Here is a 19,405-nt window from a genome sequence, read left to right on the forward strand (position 1 = left end):
AGAGAGAGATGATGCGTTCAGGTGACTCAGGTGATCCACAATCCCACTGGACGCTCCAGGATACAGTTGGAAGTACAGAGTGTTGATTAGCTGCTCTGCACTGGCTCCCTGTAAAATCAAGAATCACATTTAAAATTCTTCTCCTCACCTACAAAGCTTTGATTGGTGATGCACCATCATATCTTAAGGAGCTTGTAGTACCACATTGCCCCACTAGAGAGCTGCGCTCGCTAAATGCGGGGCTACTTGTGGTTCCTAGAGTCCTAAAAAGTAGGATGGGAGCCAGAGCCTTCAGTTATCAAGCTCCTCTTTTATGGAACCAGCTTCCACTTTCAGTCCGGGAGGCAGACACAGTCACCTCATTTAAGAACAGACTTAAGACTTTCCTCTTTAATTGTGCTTATAGTTAAGGCTGAATCAGGTTTGCCCTGGTCGAGCCCCTTGATATGCTGCTATAGGTTTATAGGCTGCTGGGGGATGTTTTAGGATACACTGAGCACCTATCTCCTCTTCTCTCTCTCCTTATGGATGAATTTACATCTCTCCATTGCACCTTATTAACTCTGCTTCCTCCCCGGAGTCGTTGTGACTTCACATCTCATAGGGTCCATTGGACCTGGCGGTGTCTGATGCTGGTGAGCCGGCCTCCCGTGTTGGCACTGCCTTGTTGAGTGTTTAGCTCGAAGTGAAGGAGCTACAAGCCGATTGGCAGAAGCCGAGAGAAGTGAACGGGCTGGGGTGTACGGTTTGACCATGTCCTGGATGTAGACCGGACCCGATCTGTTCGCAGCACGGTACGCAAGTACCAATGTTTTGAAGCGGATGTGGGCGGCCACCGGTAACCAGTGAAGGTCGCGGAGGAGCGGAGTAGTGTGGGTAAATTTCGGGAGGTTGAAGACCAGCCGAGCAGCTGCATTCTGGATGAGCTGTGGAGGTCCAATGGCATTAGCAGGTAGACCTGCCAGGAGGGAGTTGCAATAGTCCAGCCGTGAGATGACCAGAGCCTGGACCAGAACCTGTGCCGCCTTCTGAGTGAGAAGGGGTCGTATTCTCCTGATGTTGTACAGCATGTACCTACAGGAGCGTGGTATTGCGGTAATGTTGGCAGTCAGGGAGAGTTGACTGTCGAGCGTCACTCCGAGGTTCCTGGCAGTCGGAGTCGGAGCCAGCACTGAGTCGTTGAAGTTAATAGTTAGGTCGTGGGTGGGAGAGCCTTTTCCTGGAAGGAGGAGAAGTTCAGTCTTGTCCGGGTTAATTTTCAGGTGGTGAGCGGACATCCACTGAGAGATGTCGGTCAGACAGGCAGAGATTCGTGCTGCTACCTGTGTTTCAGATTGGGGAAACGAGAGGATCAGTTGGGTGTCGTCAGCATAGCTGTGGTAGGTGAAGCCATGCGAGCGAATGACAGAGCCAAGAGAGTTGGTGTACAGAGAGAAGAGAAGAGGACCGAGGACTGAACCCTGAGGGACCCCGGTAGTCAGAGGACAAGGCTCAGACACAGATCCTCTCCAGGTTACCCGGTAAGAGCGGTCGGTGAGGTAGGATGAGAAGAGTGAGAGCGCGGTGCCTGAGATACCAGGTCCTGGAGGGAGGACATGAGGATCTGGTGGTTCACTGTGTCAAAGGCAGCGGAAAGGTCTAGAAGGATAAGGACAGAGGAGAGAGAGGCTGCTCTAGCAGTGTGAAGCTGCTCAGAGACAGCAAGGAGGGCAGTCTCTGTTGAGTGGCCTGCCTTGAATCCAGACTGGTGGGGGTCTAGAAGGTTGTTACTGTGAAGAAAGGAGGAGACTTGGTTAAAGATAGCTCGCTCTAGAGTTTTAGAAAGGAAAGGGAGGAGAGAGACAGGTCTGTAGTTATTGACTTCAGATGGGTCGAGAGTGGGTTTCTTCAGGAGAGGGTTGACTCCGCCTCCTTCAGAGAGTTAGGGAAACAGCCGGTAGAGAGGGAGGTGTTAATAAGATGGGTGAGAAAGGGATGTTCCTCTTGGTTCTTGGAGAATATCAGGATGTCATCGAGGTAGATAAACACGTGACGGTCCAACATGTACCAGAGCATGTCATTCACCAGGGTCTGGAAGATGGCAGGGGCATTGGTCAAGCCGAAGGTCATCACCAGGTACTCCTAATGTCCTTTATGTGTGTTGAATGCCGATTTCCACTCATCCCCCTCTCTGATCTGGAGCAGGTGATAGGTGTTGCGGAGGTCGAGCTTGGAGAAAATTATTGTACTGTAACGGGTGTGGTGATGACCCAGAAGCAATATGACTGACACACATACTATTGAACGAAGCTTTATTCCAGGCAGAAGATACACAAGCAAACAGTCTCAGGTCAGCAAGAAAAGCTGAGATAAAAACCGAGACTTAAAGGGAAAGAAATGTTGGAATTTTCAATTGTTTGGATGTACAAAATGACATTCTTATAAAACTGAGCTGCATTCACAATTACTTTTTGCAGTATTAAAGACCTGGTCAAAAGAAGCATAACTTAATAGAAATGCAACAATATTACTACTGTCAACAAAACTAATTGGCTAGGTTAACTAAAACATCATGTTTTGACTGAAGTGTTTTTTTACGTTATTGAAGTTACAGACTTAAATTTAAATAAGTCAACTTTGACTTTTGGTTTCACACAAGACTCTGAACAGTGGGATCCCGGGTTAAGGTCCTGTGTTTGTTTGACCCACCTATCCATCTCAACCTATTTCCTACATGGAGTAGGACCAGAAACATATTTGTGAGTCATCAAAACCGTAATCCGGTAGAAAATAAGTTTCCCTCTAAACGTGAACGACAATGCAGTTTCGTTGCATGGGAATACCATCTCTAGTTGGCCCGGGCTGGTACTTGGGTATTATCTTTGCATACATGCATTCTGGAGCTAAGAGGACCCAGAGAAGAAGCCTGGCCGGCCCTACTGGGTTCATTATTTAGCTTTCCCTCTTCAAAGCATCTTCAAGGTGTCATCCAGCTAATTTTTTGTGAAATTGAAGCTCTGACAACAGGCGGATGTGTGAGCATGGATCAATAGCAGGGCGTCTTTGTCAGCTAAGTACTGTCACCAATGTCATTTATTGTTATCATAAATTGGCTCAATAGCATCAGATTAGATACAAGTCTATCACACAGTGATCCACCCACAGAGGAGCACATGAACACACACTGGTGGACAGACCCACACATACAACAAGCTCAACCTTCAGATGTGCTGCCTAAGCTGTTTACATTTGTTACCTCACTTGCAACCCCCCCACCCCACCACACCCCACCCCACACACACATACACACTCAATCCCTTGCAGCTATTTGCTGCCGGTTTGGGGTTTATGGGAGCTGGCTTCTGTTGAAATACTTCAATGATGTCATTCTTTTCACTGACCAGCCCATGAGTGATATCTGACTCGCATTGACATTCACACAGAAAACTGATCATAAATCTCAGTATTTCCATATGTCAAAATAAACATTAGTATTCATCCCCTTCAAGCACACACTGCAACATCAATTTCAACTCATTGTGTGATCTTGTTATGCTGATACTAATATGTACATGTACCCCAAGAGGTAAATGTCTATGTTAGGGCCTGTCAAAGTTATTCCACTTTGTAAATGAGATTCTGCAGCACCATTCAAAACTGCCAAAACTGTTCACCATAAAGCAATGATTGCTTATGTAAAACATTTATTATTTGGCAGGTTCAACTACAAAGCGTAGCTAAAGTAATTACATGAATGAGAGAGATGTTTTGTAATGGCATGCCAAGTTTTCCTTGTACTGGTTGGTATTTTGTTTTGCTACTAATTGTTGAATTGCACAAATTAGGAAATGGGTTTAAAACCGATGAGAAATGATAAGACCCATCAAAGTGCTCCACACCTGAAAAGGAGGAGGTTCCCCTTACATGTCGTGTTTTCTCACTCTAGCGAGAACAGGTCTCCCACAGTAAGTGAAGGAATGGAGACTATTTATACATTCTTCTAGAGAACTCTGATCTCTGGGGTAGAAAGCGGCCTGCAAAGGCTCAAGAAGGACATTCATAGTAATGAGTGGCAGTTGACCCTTCACTAAGCCCCTACTCAGAAATATGAACTTTTTTGAAAAATAAAAAGGTGATTTTGGAGAAGCAGAAAGAAGGGTCAACACTATTCAATTCAGTTTATTTTGTATAGCCCAGAATCACAAATTTGCCTCAGTGGGCTTTACAATCTGTAGCTAGCACCATATTTTATTGGAGGTTTATCTACATAAACAATCATTCTAATCATAAGAGCCACTTCTGACTTTCAACAAATGTACAAATGGCAGTCTCTCTCACTCTCAAACACACCAACAAGGTTTGCATAATGTATTAGTTAGATCATTGTGCATGCATATACATGATGTAGCCTGGCTTATGAATAACAAGAAAAACATATTTTATTACGCCTGACTTCCTGTTTCAGAATTACAAACTAACAGCTGCCGACCTTATAGCGCTACCATTATCTGTTTTTTTTTTGCAGACAAACGTTTCTGCCTCCCTCCCCTCGACTACAGATTACGTCACATGATGGTATATTTTTATTCGGTAGACAAAGTAGTGTAAAGCTAGCTATAAAATACACTCATATGCTAACTCATATTATCAGTACGATGTTCATGTCTTTCTTGTTTTAGCTGTTGTATCAAAATGTTTAGCTCATGGGGACTTGTAGCATCACCATTGCTTAGGAAATGCCACAGGGTGTAATCCAACATCCCTGAACAAGCCAAGCTCACTTTCACATGCACACACATGCCTACTCAGACTCAATATAATTACATTATTTTTCTTTCTTTTTTATTTTGTTGTCTATCTTGTGCATTTTTCATTTTATGTTTGTAATTTTGTAAAATTATAAGTATTATATAGGTGGAGGCTTCAAATAAGCCCAGTTGTCTTTTTGTCTCTTCCTGCACTGTGGTTTTCATTTATCTCTGTTATGATTTTATTGTTTGAATTGTGCAAATAAAAAAATAAATAAATACAGACATACTTTTCAGAGTAAAGATCGTCGCCTGAGTGTTATTACTGCTTTCAGTATTCCGACATGTAGACGTCCATATATATGTTCACGTAGATTCTTTGATATGTATGAATGAATACTACTTACACTTTGATGGCGATCGCCGAAGAAAAGGCCAGCAAAAAGACAGGAAACTGTCACGCCCAATAAGTCCGAGTCAGGCCACCTTGACGCTAGATGCTGAGAACTGGTCGTCCAAACTCAATAAAACCTCACAAGTAAAAGGAGGAAACAGCAGCAGTTCTTCACAACATGTGACCAACAAGCAGAACATCAGTCTTTGTGGAGCAGCAGCTAACGTTAGTGATGTTATACAGAGTTTGATTATAGAAATAGGCTAATAAATTAAAGCTAATCAAAGATTTTGGAATTTATTTTATTGATGGTCAAGAAAGACTGATGTACTATTTTCTTAATGAATTGTCTTATTCTGACAATATTTCCAAAAAAAACTGAAAAGGAACCAAACCAAAGATTTATTCCCTCAGTAAACATTGGAAACATGAGTTTCCAGTACAAAAAACTCTTGTTTGTTATTTCTGAAGGATATCCAAACTTATTTCTTTGCAATTACTTAAAACTACCGCAGCTATCTCTTTTTTTGGTTATTGGACTTGAATGAATTATGTTCAAATAGGGCTGCTGTCTGAATTAAAGGAGTTTTGTTGTAACAATGTGTAATTGGTACAAGGTGGCTCCAGGTAAAGCCCATAAAAGGCCTACACGCCAACACAAGTGTTTTAAATTATTTTGCAGAGTCAAACATACCATAAAGCAGGGTAAGCTTTAGGGCGGGTCTACAAGGTGATTGACAGGTCAGATATGAAGTCTCAGAAATGTCTCTGTCACTCGTCTGCATTCCAAATATAGTAACTTCTGCCCACAGCCCAATGGGTGACACCACGATGACTACTTCTTATATATACGTCCACTTATATACAGTCTGTGGTACAGACAGACAGAGATTATTTGCTTTTATAGTTAGTATTAAGTGCCAGATATGACACGGCTGGTGACTAATCAGTGTAATGCACACATCTAAGACTGCATTATCAACACGAGAGAATCCGTGACTTGAGTTAGTGCCCCAAAATGATCAAACCGTCTGTATGTCCATGTCTGTCCGCTGTCAGTAATGTGAAGTAGATATTTGTGACTTGGTTTTTCTGACACTGACGAGAGTTTATCTGGCGTGACTGTCGTCTTGTAGTCAGACAACTCCGTTGACACCAGGTATTTTCAACACCTTGCTGCGATGGCCTGAAGCTACGGAGACATCGAGGGATAGAAGAGAGAAAATACACCCAACTGGAGACAAGAAAAATGGAAAATAAGAGAGAAAGAAAGGGGGAAAAGAAGATGACACAGAGGCAGACACAGCTCTACTCAGCTGATCCTCATCGGTCTCAGTGGGAACCTGGTCAGAGTTCGTTGATGGCTTGTTCACACGTATGTCAACATTATGCTGTCTCTTGATGTGTGTTACGTTAAGCAGACAAAAAGGACTATGGGAACAAAGAAATTATGTGATAAGATTTGTGCATTTGTGTTATAGTAGCATTGTGTTACAAGCAAAGGATTCTTTGCATGTTTCTAAACATTTCTATCCTCCCTTATTGGTTTTACAATGCTGAAGCGCATAAAATACACATCAAGCACAATTGAAAAAGTGCACAGGTCATCTAAACTTCCAGTGTGTTAAGAAGTGTCGGGGGATGGGGTTCCTGTGGTAAAAGACAGGCAGGCGGCCACACTGAACCTTCAGGTGGACCTTGGCCAGAAAAGATGCATGGAGGTATTCACGAGGCTCCGCTTCTTACGGCAAAGGCAATAAATCTTCATGTGTCCTTCTGAAGATCGATGAGAAATATTGTCATCCCATAGTGCCTGACTCAATTCTACCATGAATCAATGACAGAAGTGCATGGAAGACTGTTACCATTAGAATAGAAGATATTACAGTAATTAAAACGTATTTTATTTAAATGATATGTTGCCTGTTTTTTTGGGGTTATTGGACTGAATGAATTATGTTCAAATAGGGCTGCTGTCTGAATAAAAGGAAGCTGAGTTTTTTGGGCTCCAGGTAAAGCCCATAAAAGGCCTACACACACCAATGTGGAACAACACAGGTGTTTCAAATTATTTGTCCTGTGTAACCCTCTTCACAGGACATGGTGTTGGTGTGATTAATTGACAATTCCCTCATTTTTGAGTTTTTGTAAATAGTTGGATGAGACAACATATGTTGCATAGGTCTAATTTGTAAGTGTATGCATTGCCTTTATGATGAAAAATATTCTTAACAAGACATTGTCAAGCAAAGAAACCATAGACTGTATGTGAGAAATGGAAGTAGTCGTGACCCTGCGGTTTTGAAGCCTTGAGTTTGTAATTTGGCCGTAGCCATCTTGGTTTTTGAAGTGAACGGAAGTGACCATATTTAGACTGCAGAGAATTGATGTAGAGATGCCATATAGGGCAAAGCATCCCCTGCTTTATGGTCTATTTGACTCAAATGGCCCATCATTTATTAAATGAACATCACGCTGTATTAAAGAAGACTTGAAACTACAGATTGAGACCATAAACCCATGTTTAGAAGTTCATACTTAATAGGGCCCAAGCACCAACCAGCGGCCAACTGGTGGAGACCCAATTAAAATCAGACTCTTATTATTTATATTTTATAACATGTTTTTGAGGAAACTATTGTAAAATAAATACCTCTGTACAACCGAGTCGACAACCCCATCCACTGCTCTATATCTCACCCTGAGTGGCACCTTCTCCTCTCTGTTAAGGTGTGAACAAGACACCTTTGCAGAGGGGACACCAGCGCTGACACAAAGGAAGACTTCACTGGAGACATTTGCAGCTTCTCTCACACAATATCCTCCACAAGAGCCCCAGCTGGCTGACACAATAAGCCAAATGGGAAATTAAATTACAGCAGTTAAATTATGCTAAATTCAGCGCTGGGATTTAGTACCCAATTCTGTTAGATTGGTTTAATTTTTAGGCTGCTAATATTGTGTATGGAATTCAGCACTGGGCTCCCTGACTCATACAAGGTCATCACATACATCTTAAACAGAAATTCAAGACGGCACACGATTGGTTATTTATGACCCTTTTGTCAGTATGCTAATATTATTTCACCACTGAGACATTAAATAATCAGTGTCATGATTTCCGTGCTTTTCAGATCAATACAGTCCAACATGCACAGTCTCTGCATGAATATCTTCTTTTTTATCTTTGAATAACAATCAAAGGAAGGCGTTACACTACCATGGGGGAACAGACAGGATGTTTCCAATACATGTCCCCCACACCAGTTTGTTTCAACAGGATGTTTCCTACACACTTCCCAATATACGTCTCCCCATCCAATGCATGTCTTCCCCAACCGTGCTCGCTCTCTATATAGGTGGCTGTAACTTTCAATCTAGAGGTCCCACTTCCACAGACTCTCAAGAATAAATTATTTCATAGATAAGTTCTGTTTTACAATTTTCAGCTTTAAAAGGACTCACAGCAAAAAGATACATTTCCTTCACAATGTTAGGTTGTAGTGGATTTTATATATATTTGCACATGTAGATAAGAGAAGTTTATGTTTTAAATTAATACATAAAGAAAGATATGATAATTAATTTGGGATATTATGAGGAATATTCTGGAGGAATGTATTGTGAAACATAAGAGAGGATCACTGTTTTATTATTCTGTTTTAATGACAAATGTAATGATTAACTGTATGATGCATGAGAATGAATGAATGTTTTATTGTTTAGACAATAGTTAAAATGGATGCCGATTGAAACCTAATGTGTTGCTTTTATTCGGAAGGCAGGATAATAGGGTTTTATTGTGAAGGGGAACTTCCTGTCCTTGACCGGAAGAGTGAGCTTTGACCTCGCCTGTTTACTAATTGGCGTAGCGACAGAACTGCTGCATCCTTTGAACTGACCAATAGAACTAACCCTTCGGTGTGAATTCATTTGCATGACCATACTAATAGCCGAGCATTTGTTCTGGGGAGACTTGGTTCTACTGGACTGGAGACTCGAGACAGCCCCGGTCTGTGGCTCCCTGGGAGCTGCACTCCGTCTGTGGAGAGATCCTCCTTTCTGGCCCCACGATCGTGAACGCTACATGAGTATTATCTTTGCCATTAAATATTGTTAAACTTTAACTCGAATCCTGAATTTCCTGCGGCCACGGGACCCGGAGCTTTGAACACGAATCTTACAACAACGTATACAATGAAACATGCTTTACAGTAGTTTACCTCCTCAATCGGATTGAGGAGTTTTTTTCTGCCTGGAGATTGAAGGCTAGACCCATGTACCTCCTGGTATTTCCCCAGATTTCTGCAACCTATGGAAGACATGTATAGATAAAGCTGTGGAGGCTTTTCAGGGCTGCAAAACCAGTAAAAAATCTCACTGTTTCGTGTAAAACAAGCAAATGTTAGCATCTTCAATGGTGGCTGTTATACCTGTGAAACATATTAGCATCGTCACTGTGAGCAAGTTAGCATTCTGATGTTAGCATTTAGCTCAGTTCTATCTGATGGTGATGTTCACGCCAAACATGAAGCATGATTAGAGTCAATGCAAAGACGCGAACATTTGTCCCTGTTGCCACTGAAGTACTGAAGTTTTTTAATCAGACATGGGGGAAATAAATATTGTAGCCGTCTGTGGGCACCCAGAGGTCTATGATGGTACCTCACTTTTGTAAACTGAACAAGATTGGGTGACATCTATGTACCAATCAATACCATGGGCACTCAGCACCAGTTTGAGCCTCTGACATTACGTGACCAAAGGTTTCCGACATTTTTTAATGGAGCTTATTATGGGCATGAACTGCAAAACATAGAAACAGTTTGTGGCTTGTTGTTGCCTTAGTGTGCTGCAGAATCTATTTTCACCATCACATCTACACAGGGAAGGACAGTAGGTTGTAAAGCTTCAATATATGACCGTGGTCTTTTTTAATAACTGAATGTTTTATTCATGTGTTTGCAGCAGGTAATCATTAACAAGAGCTGTTAATTAGCAACCTAGAGATGTCTATGACGAGTCCAGTCAATCACCACACAGCTGATGGGGTTGAGAAAGTGCTTCGACTGCAACGAAAGCCCCTCTACCCGTTCCTTCCTCGTCTCGGTAGTATAATGCAGCATGTAGCCCTCACACTAGATGTTATCACATTGACCTTTGCATACAGTTTGACTGGAGAGCAGCTGATAGGGATGTGCAGTGCATTTCAAATCCTGATGATGGAGAGAGATGTTCCTCAAAGTTTACTTATTTTTAATACATCAATGCGTTAATTAAAGCCAAACACTTCCATAATGATTTACCAACTGTAATGTTTATTACAAAATCAAACATAAACACAAAATCTGACATTCTCACACATATTTTTGATGACGTTGGCTGTAAAATATCTATAAGAATGATTCTGTCACAAGCTTTTTGATCAAGCAGTTGATCACTAACCGTTTTCACTTAAAACTAAATAAAGTTTTTATATTTACAACTAATGGAGAGGAAATGTCAGAGAAGGTGCAAAGTATTCTGAGAGCATATCAAACTGATTTCTCTGCATTCACTGAAGATTAATTCATTTGTAGCTTTGGGAGTGTCACTCTCCCACTGTTAGAAGATGAACTTGGCCAAGGTGAGGGAGCCCCGGCTTGCAATGAGCATCCTCAACATTTCGACATCTCCGCACACGCACACACATGACTTCTAATGAGGAAGGGAACTGCTGAGTCATGCTTCTCCTGTCTGTCACTCTGTGCCATCTCAATCTCTCACTCAACTCTGCAGATTTTGATGACATGGCTAAAATACAGATATATATTTCATGATTGTATTGACTGTCAGTTTTGTACTGTTGGGAGAATAATCAAACTTAATTTGGGGTTCATCACCAGAGAAATCCCATATATTTGTCTTACACACATACCACTAATACCTCAGGGGCACCACACATACTCGCACACACTCCAAGACGGTCAAATCACATATTCACCTGTGTGCTGATTTATTCGTGGTAGATTAAGTGCATTGATTGGGATTGGAAGTTATCCGCAGCTAGCACACACACACCGTTTAGTATCGGATGTGCTGCCTCATTGCCACTGTGGTTTCAGAGTGGAAGAAGTATTCAGAACTTTCACTTTGGACACTTAAATGTGTTTTTTTAGGCTATTAACTAAATTATATGAATGTACTGTGATGAAATGCATCATATTTCTTACCAAATGTATAGAGATCTGGATGTCATGGTTTTAAAACGACTCAAACCACCATCTACTGTTTAACGTCAGCCCTAAACTACGTCATGTGACAAAAAAATGTTGGCGCCCTCTACTTAGCCCTGCTGTTATTTCAGTCAAATGAAATTAAAGGCAATGGCTTTGTGCCAAAAGTGTGAAGATTAAGCATTAAATTGCTTAATTTTTCTCATTAGTTAACTAGCTAACATTAGCTTGCTAATCCCACCATTGTGTGCATCTCTAACTGTGAGGCTAGACTACTGGACCACTTGGATCCTGGCTAAGTACCTTCTTTAAATAAGTAATATTGTGTTTACTGTATTGGGGCTACTAGAGTGCTAGTCTGTACTGTCTGTTCCTATCCTTAATTCAGCTTTGGCAGGACGTAGAGATTCTTGTCATCCTTGATCTTCACTGATTAAAGGAAAGATCAGCTATTGTTCAGCTATTGAGCCCACTTGGTCACGATTGCTGGCCATTCCACTAACGAAGGCTGGGGGAGTGGCCGACACAGCTGTAGCTAATTATCGTCAACTCGGGTGCATAACCAGGTCGGGCCTTTAAGCGACAGCTTTAGCGTCAGTGAATACTTGTTGTACAAAGACATAGGAGTCTTTTGTTGGAGTCTGAGTATTAGTGATGGCGAGATGAAGCCTCATGAGGCATCGAACCACTTCAGCCAATTGGTTCGAGAAAGGGTTCATTACTCTAAGCTTCATGTGCACACGACACCACCTAGTGGCCAAAAGTATAATCACAGGCAGCTGTATCTGAACCACAATGTGATGCATTGAATTGTTGTGTCTGTTATGGCTGTTGGGAATGACTGAATTACAAAAATGTATGCCCAAATAATTTCTGTAAATAAATGATCACATATGTGAATGTATCCTGTGTGTGAACATTTTCCCAAAATGGTAGTGTTGTATGGTAAGGCAGGTGGTGTAATAATGTTATTATGTCACTTTAGGGAAATGGCATGGGCTTAAGCAGGCAGGACAGTGAAAGTGCTTGTGGAACTAGGAAAAGAGGACTGAATATGCTTGTGGAACTTGGACAGTGATGTACAGGACAGGGGACATTTTATTCATTTTTATTCAGAAATAACAGTTTCTCAACAGTTTTTGGTTTTAAACGATTCCTTTTTTTGGACACAACCTCTCCGGCCTTTGAAAACACCCTTTCACAGGGTACAGAAGACGCTGGCGTGCACAAAAACGCAAGAGCTAGTCTATATAAATGTCACCTTATTAGTGATTCCCCTTTCCTCCATCAAGGAGGCTTTCACACAACAGGTCCTCAAGTCCTCTCCGGCTCTGTGGTTGTCTGACTCTGTGCTCAGAGAGCCGCTATGCGAGCGTTGGAAAGGAAATAGACGCAATCTAAACATGCTCGCCTATAGATCTCTTCTCTCCTCCTTCTCTGCAGCTTTAACACATGAAGCATAGACTTCTATACAACCAGAGGAGTCGCCCGCTGGTGGTCAGGAGAGAGAATGCAGCTTTAACACATGAAGCATAGACTTCTATACAACCAGAGGAGTCGCCCCCTGGTGACTAGTAGAGAATGCAGCTTTAACACATGAAGCATAGACTTCTATACAACCAGAGGAGTCACATAGACTTCTATACAACCAGAGGAGTCGCCCTCTGGTGACTAGTAGAGAGAATGCAGCTTTACAACACCTTCACTCTTTTTTTTTTAATCTCCACTAGTATATAGTATGTTTGTTTTGATTTATGACCTTGCAAAGTAATTAAATGAGTTTTTGTGTATTTAATAGGATGTCTGACATTGTATCCTAGCTAATGTGGTGATATGTTAATTACAAAAGTGTTTATCTTCCTCAAATGAACTGTGTCATCGTCCTTCATCACCCTTTTCTCAGCTCCCCACCATCAAACGGGAAGAGTGTGCACATTTGTGCATCTTTGTAACATCCAGTCAGACATATTTTGAGGCGCAAACATGTCAAAAAACCGCCTCAGTTGGAGTGATAAGCGTCACTCAGGGAACAAGACGATCAGGTTGTTGCTTTTTTACGATCAATAAAAGTCATCTTTACCTTTCTGAAGTTATTTTGCATCACCAACCAGCGTGGGGGAAGTGACAGTCCATTATCTTGAGATAATGTAATATCTTCAGATTGTGAGGCTCTGGTGGATGAAGAAGCTCTGAGTGTGTGGATCTGTGAACGTGCCCCCACAGGTCTTCAGTCAGTTTAAATAGCAGCAAGAATGAGCCCATCCATCACCATGGCAATCTCATTTCCACCATGTGTCCAATGCAAATGACCAGCGCTCACAATCAGTGGGCTGTTGTTTGGCCAATAGTAAAAGAGGGGCAGCAGGGATGTTAGCTCATCCGTCTTGGCTTTGAGTAAACAAAGCGTTGCTCGGATGACGGCCTCAATCTCATTTGCATAGCCAAGCTGGGAACGCATTCATTGCTTGCCATTTATTACAATTTTTTTGGAGAGTTATTTTTGGGTTATGAGCGATTACAGTACTTTCATCGTAGAAGATTAGTGGATACAACCTGTGGTTACCTCATATATACTCCCCTACCTCCCACGTGTGTCTCCTGATGTTTCATCCCTTCACCTGTGGTCACCCCTCATATATACTCCCCTACCTCCCATGTGTGTCTCCTGATGTTTCATCCCTTCACCTGTGATCACCCCTCATATATACTCCCCTACCTCCCATGTGTGTCTCCTGATGTTTCATCCCTTCACCTGTGGTCACCCCTCATATATACTCCCCTACCTCCCATGTGTGTCTCCTGATGTTTCATCCCTTCACCTGTGGTTACCTCATATATACTCCCCTACCTCCCATGTGTGTCTCCTGATGTTTCATCCCTTCACCTGTGGTTACCCCTCATATATATACTCCCCTACCTCCCATGTGTGTCTCCTGATGTTTCATCCCTTCACCTGTGGTTACCTCATATATATATACTCCCCTACCTCCCATGTGTATCTCCTGATGTTTCATTCCTTCACCTGTGGCCACCCCTCATATATACTCCCCTACCTCCCATGTGTATCTCCTGATGTTTCATCCCTTCACCTGTGGTTACCCCTCATATATACTCCCCTACCTCCCATGTGTGTCTCCTGATGTTTCATCCCTTCACCTGTGGTTACCTCATATATATATACTCCCCTACCTCCCATGTGTGTCTCCTGATGTTTCATCCCTTCACCTGTGGTTACCTCATATATATATACTCCCCTACCTCCCATGTGTATCTCCTGATGTTTCATCCCTTCACCTGTGGCCACCCCTCATATATACTCCCCTACCTCCCATGTGTATCTCCTGATGTTTCATCCCTTCACCTGTGGCCACCCCTCATATATACTCCCCTACCTCCCACGTGTGTCTCCTGAATTTTCATCCCTTCACCTGTGGCCACCCCTCATATATACTCCCCTACCTCCCACGTGTGTCTCCTGATGTTTCATCCCTTCACCTGTGGCCACCCCTCATATATACTCCCCTACCTCCCATGTGTATCTCCTGATGGTACTTTGCTTTTGCCTCACCTCGACTCCCGTGTATTCCTCTGCTCCTGAGTTGTTGGTTCTACACAGACGGTCTGGGTGTAACAATGTGTGGTCACGATGTATGTAAGTTCCCGGGTTCCTAAACATTCCTGGTGTTTCAGGAAAAACAGCCATAAATGGTTCAACTACATAGATTACATTATATTCTTCCTTGTAAATGACTTTTTAGATGCATTAGTTAGGGAGCACAAAGTACAGATAACCCATTTCAGCCAGTAATGCACTGCTTTGATAGATAAAATAAGATTGAACATTATTAATCCCAAGAATTTCTTTCGGGACTAATGATGTTCCATCTTGTCTTATTTCATCTCTGTAAGGTGAATGATGTACAGAGAATGGAGGTATAACATAACAACTGTCAGCCTGACAGTACAAGTAAACTGCATGTCAATTATGTGTCCATGGAAACATATCTTCTCCCTGATTCCGTTTGTGTTTGACCATAGGCGGTCTTAATATAGAGGCATAGGTAGGCGGCTGCTTGGGGCCCCCTACCAGTGGTCGTAGTAGGGGGGCCCCCAACCAACCTCAAAAAGAAAAGAAAAAGCCCCTTATCATCATGAACGCTTCAAAAGCATGGTCAATTGTATTCATATTCTTAAGAAATACGTTGAAACGTTGAAGTAGTAGTTAAAATGTCCAGTTCATGGTTATCTGTCGTGGCCCTACACCCCCTACTTTCACCATGAAATGGACTAGTCCGTAACGGTGCGCGGCGCGAAAGATAAACACAGTGACAGGAGGACTGGAAATTACACCGAGACGATTCAGAAGACAAGAATAAAAGCACAAATGAAACAAAGTTATCCAAGTGGCTCAATTAAAGGAAAAAAAAGAAAAGACGCCGATAAATATTTAGAAACGCTGCCAAAGATGACACACTTTTTACGGCTACTGGGGATACAGGCAGGAACGCCCACAGCGTTGAACACGCCGCTACAGCAGCAGCTAGCTGTGAAGTGGCGCTAGGTGAGGATAACGACGTTACCCAAGACGATGAAGAGGACCGCCCACCGTCACCCACAGTGTTATTGACGATGTTGACAACGATGATGTCGATGATGGGGCTTTGGTGAGTCAACTGCCTAGTTCTGCTAATAGCCCTAGCACGGGGCTATTAGCAGAACTAGAGTAAGATTGGTATGAACATGATGAGAAAGACAAAACAAATGCATGAGGAGGAAGAGAGGGAGGACGAGAGGAAGGGACAGAGACAAAAGCAGATGGAACACTCAGCACTCTAACAGTCATAAAGAAGAACAGGAGAACAGCAGAAAAAGGAGGAGAGGAAGAGAAAGAGTAAAAACAGGCATACGGAGGAAGAGAAACATGAGGGACAGACACAAAAGAGAGAAGGTAATCATTTAACAATGCAAAAAATTATATTTCTTAATCCCAATGATGGACTGCTGTTGTTTTTTGTTATCCTCTCACTTCACGATAGAAGAAAGAAGCTAATTTTGTTCATAGACCATATTGTTAGTTGGTGACAATGTTTTTTATTATTACTATCATTATTATTTTACAGGTTCTCTCTCTCTCTCTCTCTCACTCACACAATAAACAGTGCTGGTTTTCCTGGCATTTTGGCAAAGACAGGTGTTATCTGAAACTTTATTCTCTGTTCGGTTCCATCGTGACTATTAGTTTGTGTAGTGCTACACTTTGTGTGTTCTCTGCTTTCCATCTTCATTTTGGAGTAAAGAAGTGTCTGCAGGGTTTAAAGGGGAAGGTTTTTACTTCCCTGTAGATTAGCTTTACCTTCCTATCCACCATTCAGTCGGTAAAATCTTTTTTTCGTTCTCTTTTAAAGATCGGATGGGGGGCCCATACATACCTTCGCCTTGGGCCCCCAATTTGCTAAATCCGCCACTGTGTGAAACCAAAAGTCAAGGTAGAGTTCTTCACATTTTCATACCTAACCTAAATAAAGAACTTATTTTAAGTTAAATTCTGATTGTTTTTACAAACCTAGCCGTGGAGCGATTATGGGTCAGTGGTTAGCATGTCCGTCTTTCAATCAGGTGGTTGGCAGTTCAATCCCCGCCCTTGTCAATGTGTCCTTGAGCAAGGCACTTAACCTTGCATTGCTCCCCATAGCTGTGTCTACGGTGTATTAATGTAACATGTAAAGTGTCTTTGAGTATCGTAAAAAGCGCTATATAAATTAAAAGTATTATTATTATTATTATGAAACGAAATTGAGAACACAGTTTAGCTGAATGTCATTTTGTAGGAGACAGGGGTCAAAAGGTTATGCTTTTACATGTGTCTTATCACTGTTCAGCAGAGATCTGATGGGCAGTTCAACACCAGTTTCCATCTCCTTTCTCCAGCTGACTGCTATGTTTCTGAAGTTCGATTTATGGTTTGCAGGTTGCTTTTGTAATGATTTCTTGTTTTTAGAACAACAAGCAACTTTCCTCTCTCTTCCCCTCTCAGTCTTTCTTCCTCTGTCTCCCGACACTGCAGAGTGGTGTTGCAGATTGTGATCTGATTCCTGAAACCCTGTGCTCTTCATATCTCACACACACACACACACACACACACACACAGTTTAAAGTGTGCTGGTGAGGGCTCTAGACCAGAGATTTACAAGACAGCGGCGGCCCCGTCTGACATTGAAGGATGAGGAAGCAATAAAGTCACTGAGACACTTTTTCATCCTCTCTCTTACTTTAGCACACACACACACAAACACACACCTACTTGTGCACATGCACAGTAATTGACCTAGCACATTTTGAAATTATCATCATTACAATGATGTCAAAATGTGTGCATCCAGAAGATTATATCTGGTATAATAATTATTGATTTGATATGTATTTCTTAATTTTATTTATTTATTAAAACTCTTCATACTACGTTACCTGGTGTCCTGGTTCACGATTACATGGATTATATACAGATTATCACAAACAGTGAATGAGCGAGATCTGATTGGTCTGCACAGTCTTGAACTCTTCTTTCTATAGGTTGACATGATCACCTCCACATACTGCATGGAATCTGATATAACCTTGTGCTATCTGCTGTTGTCATATGTAACTACTTATGTAGAGTACAACATATTCTAGATCTAATAGTACAAATGTATACATTTTCAACGCAGTGAAAGTTGTTTTTTTCCAGGATATACCCATTGAGATTTAAAATCTATTTGTCTTGGGAGTCCTGGCCTAGACAGCACCACAGATAACAGACAGACTGACAATTGGGTTAACCCTGTAATCCTCTCACCCAGTAAAGTAGCATCAAAAACATTGAAAACTGGACTCTCCATTGAAATATACACTACACTATTTGCCAAACTAGATCAGATTGTCTCTACTCTGCGCTTGTGCAACTTCCTGGTTTTCTAATGGACACACTACTTGGTCTGAAGTTCTACCATCCCCAACAACCATGAAGTTAAATATCCACAACAACAGCACATTGAAGACGACTACAAATATGTCCAGAAATTAAATTGACAAACACAGTGGAATAACACTGAATTTGTAATAACAGTTTCACTAACATAGATCACGCAAATAGCGATATGAGTTTACAGATGGTTTACTGCGAGATGGAAAAAGAGCATTGGATTAAGGAAGTGGACAGGGGTTGAGAGATGAATGAATGAGTAAAGCAGCAGGAACGAGAAGGGTAGAGGGGGTCATGAAAAGATGGTTGGAGGGGTGCGATGAGAGACCGCTGGCGTCCGATGGCTGGAAGAACGACGAGGGTGGAGACTCGTGAGTGGGGGCCGTCTCTTCAGAAGCTCCGTCGGTGCAAAGTCCCAAAAAAATTGCTTCAGAAAGAAGAGTGTGAATGAACGTTACTGATGCCGTTAGGTTGGAGCGGATATAGAAGAGGTAAATGGGGGAGGACCTCCGGCCAAGTATCTTAATGATGTGGTCTTTCTGAGAAATTCAGCTGGTTCGTATGTACTTAGGTACAATTCTAGTTGGAAGAGGTAGGTGGGTTGAGGTGGAATGTGTTGGTTGGTCTTGTTGCATTTGAGGAATGAAGAAGGGGGGGGGGGGGGGGGGAGAGATATTAATAAATTAAGAGATGTTAAACTCAGACAAAACTGAAGTTATTTTACTGGCCCTGAACACCTCAGAGATCAATTATCTGGTGATGTGGTTTCTGTAGATGGCATTGCCCTGGCATCCAACAACACTGTAAAGAATCTCTAGTTATCTTTGACCGAGACTTGTCCTTTAACTCCACGTTAAGCAAATCTCAAGGATTGCATTTTTTCATCTACGTAACATTTCAAAAATCAGGCACATCTTGTCTCAAAAAGATGCAGAAAAGCTGGTTCACGCGTTTGTTACTTCCAGACTAGATTACTGCAACTCCTTATTATCAGGCTGCTCTAATAAGTCTCTTAAGTCCCTCCAGTTGATCCAGAATGCTGCAGCTCGTGTACTCACAAAAACTAAGAAAAGAGATCACATGACTCCTGTATTAGCTGCTCTGCACT

Source organism: Cyclopterus lumpus, chromosome 15 (assembly GCF_009769545.1).
Source record: "Cyclopterus lumpus isolate fCycLum1 chromosome 15, fCycLum1.pri, whole genome shotgun sequence".
Classification (NCBI taxonomy): domain Eukaryota; kingdom Metazoa; phylum Chordata; class Actinopteri; order Perciformes; family Cyclopteridae; genus Cyclopterus; species Cyclopterus lumpus.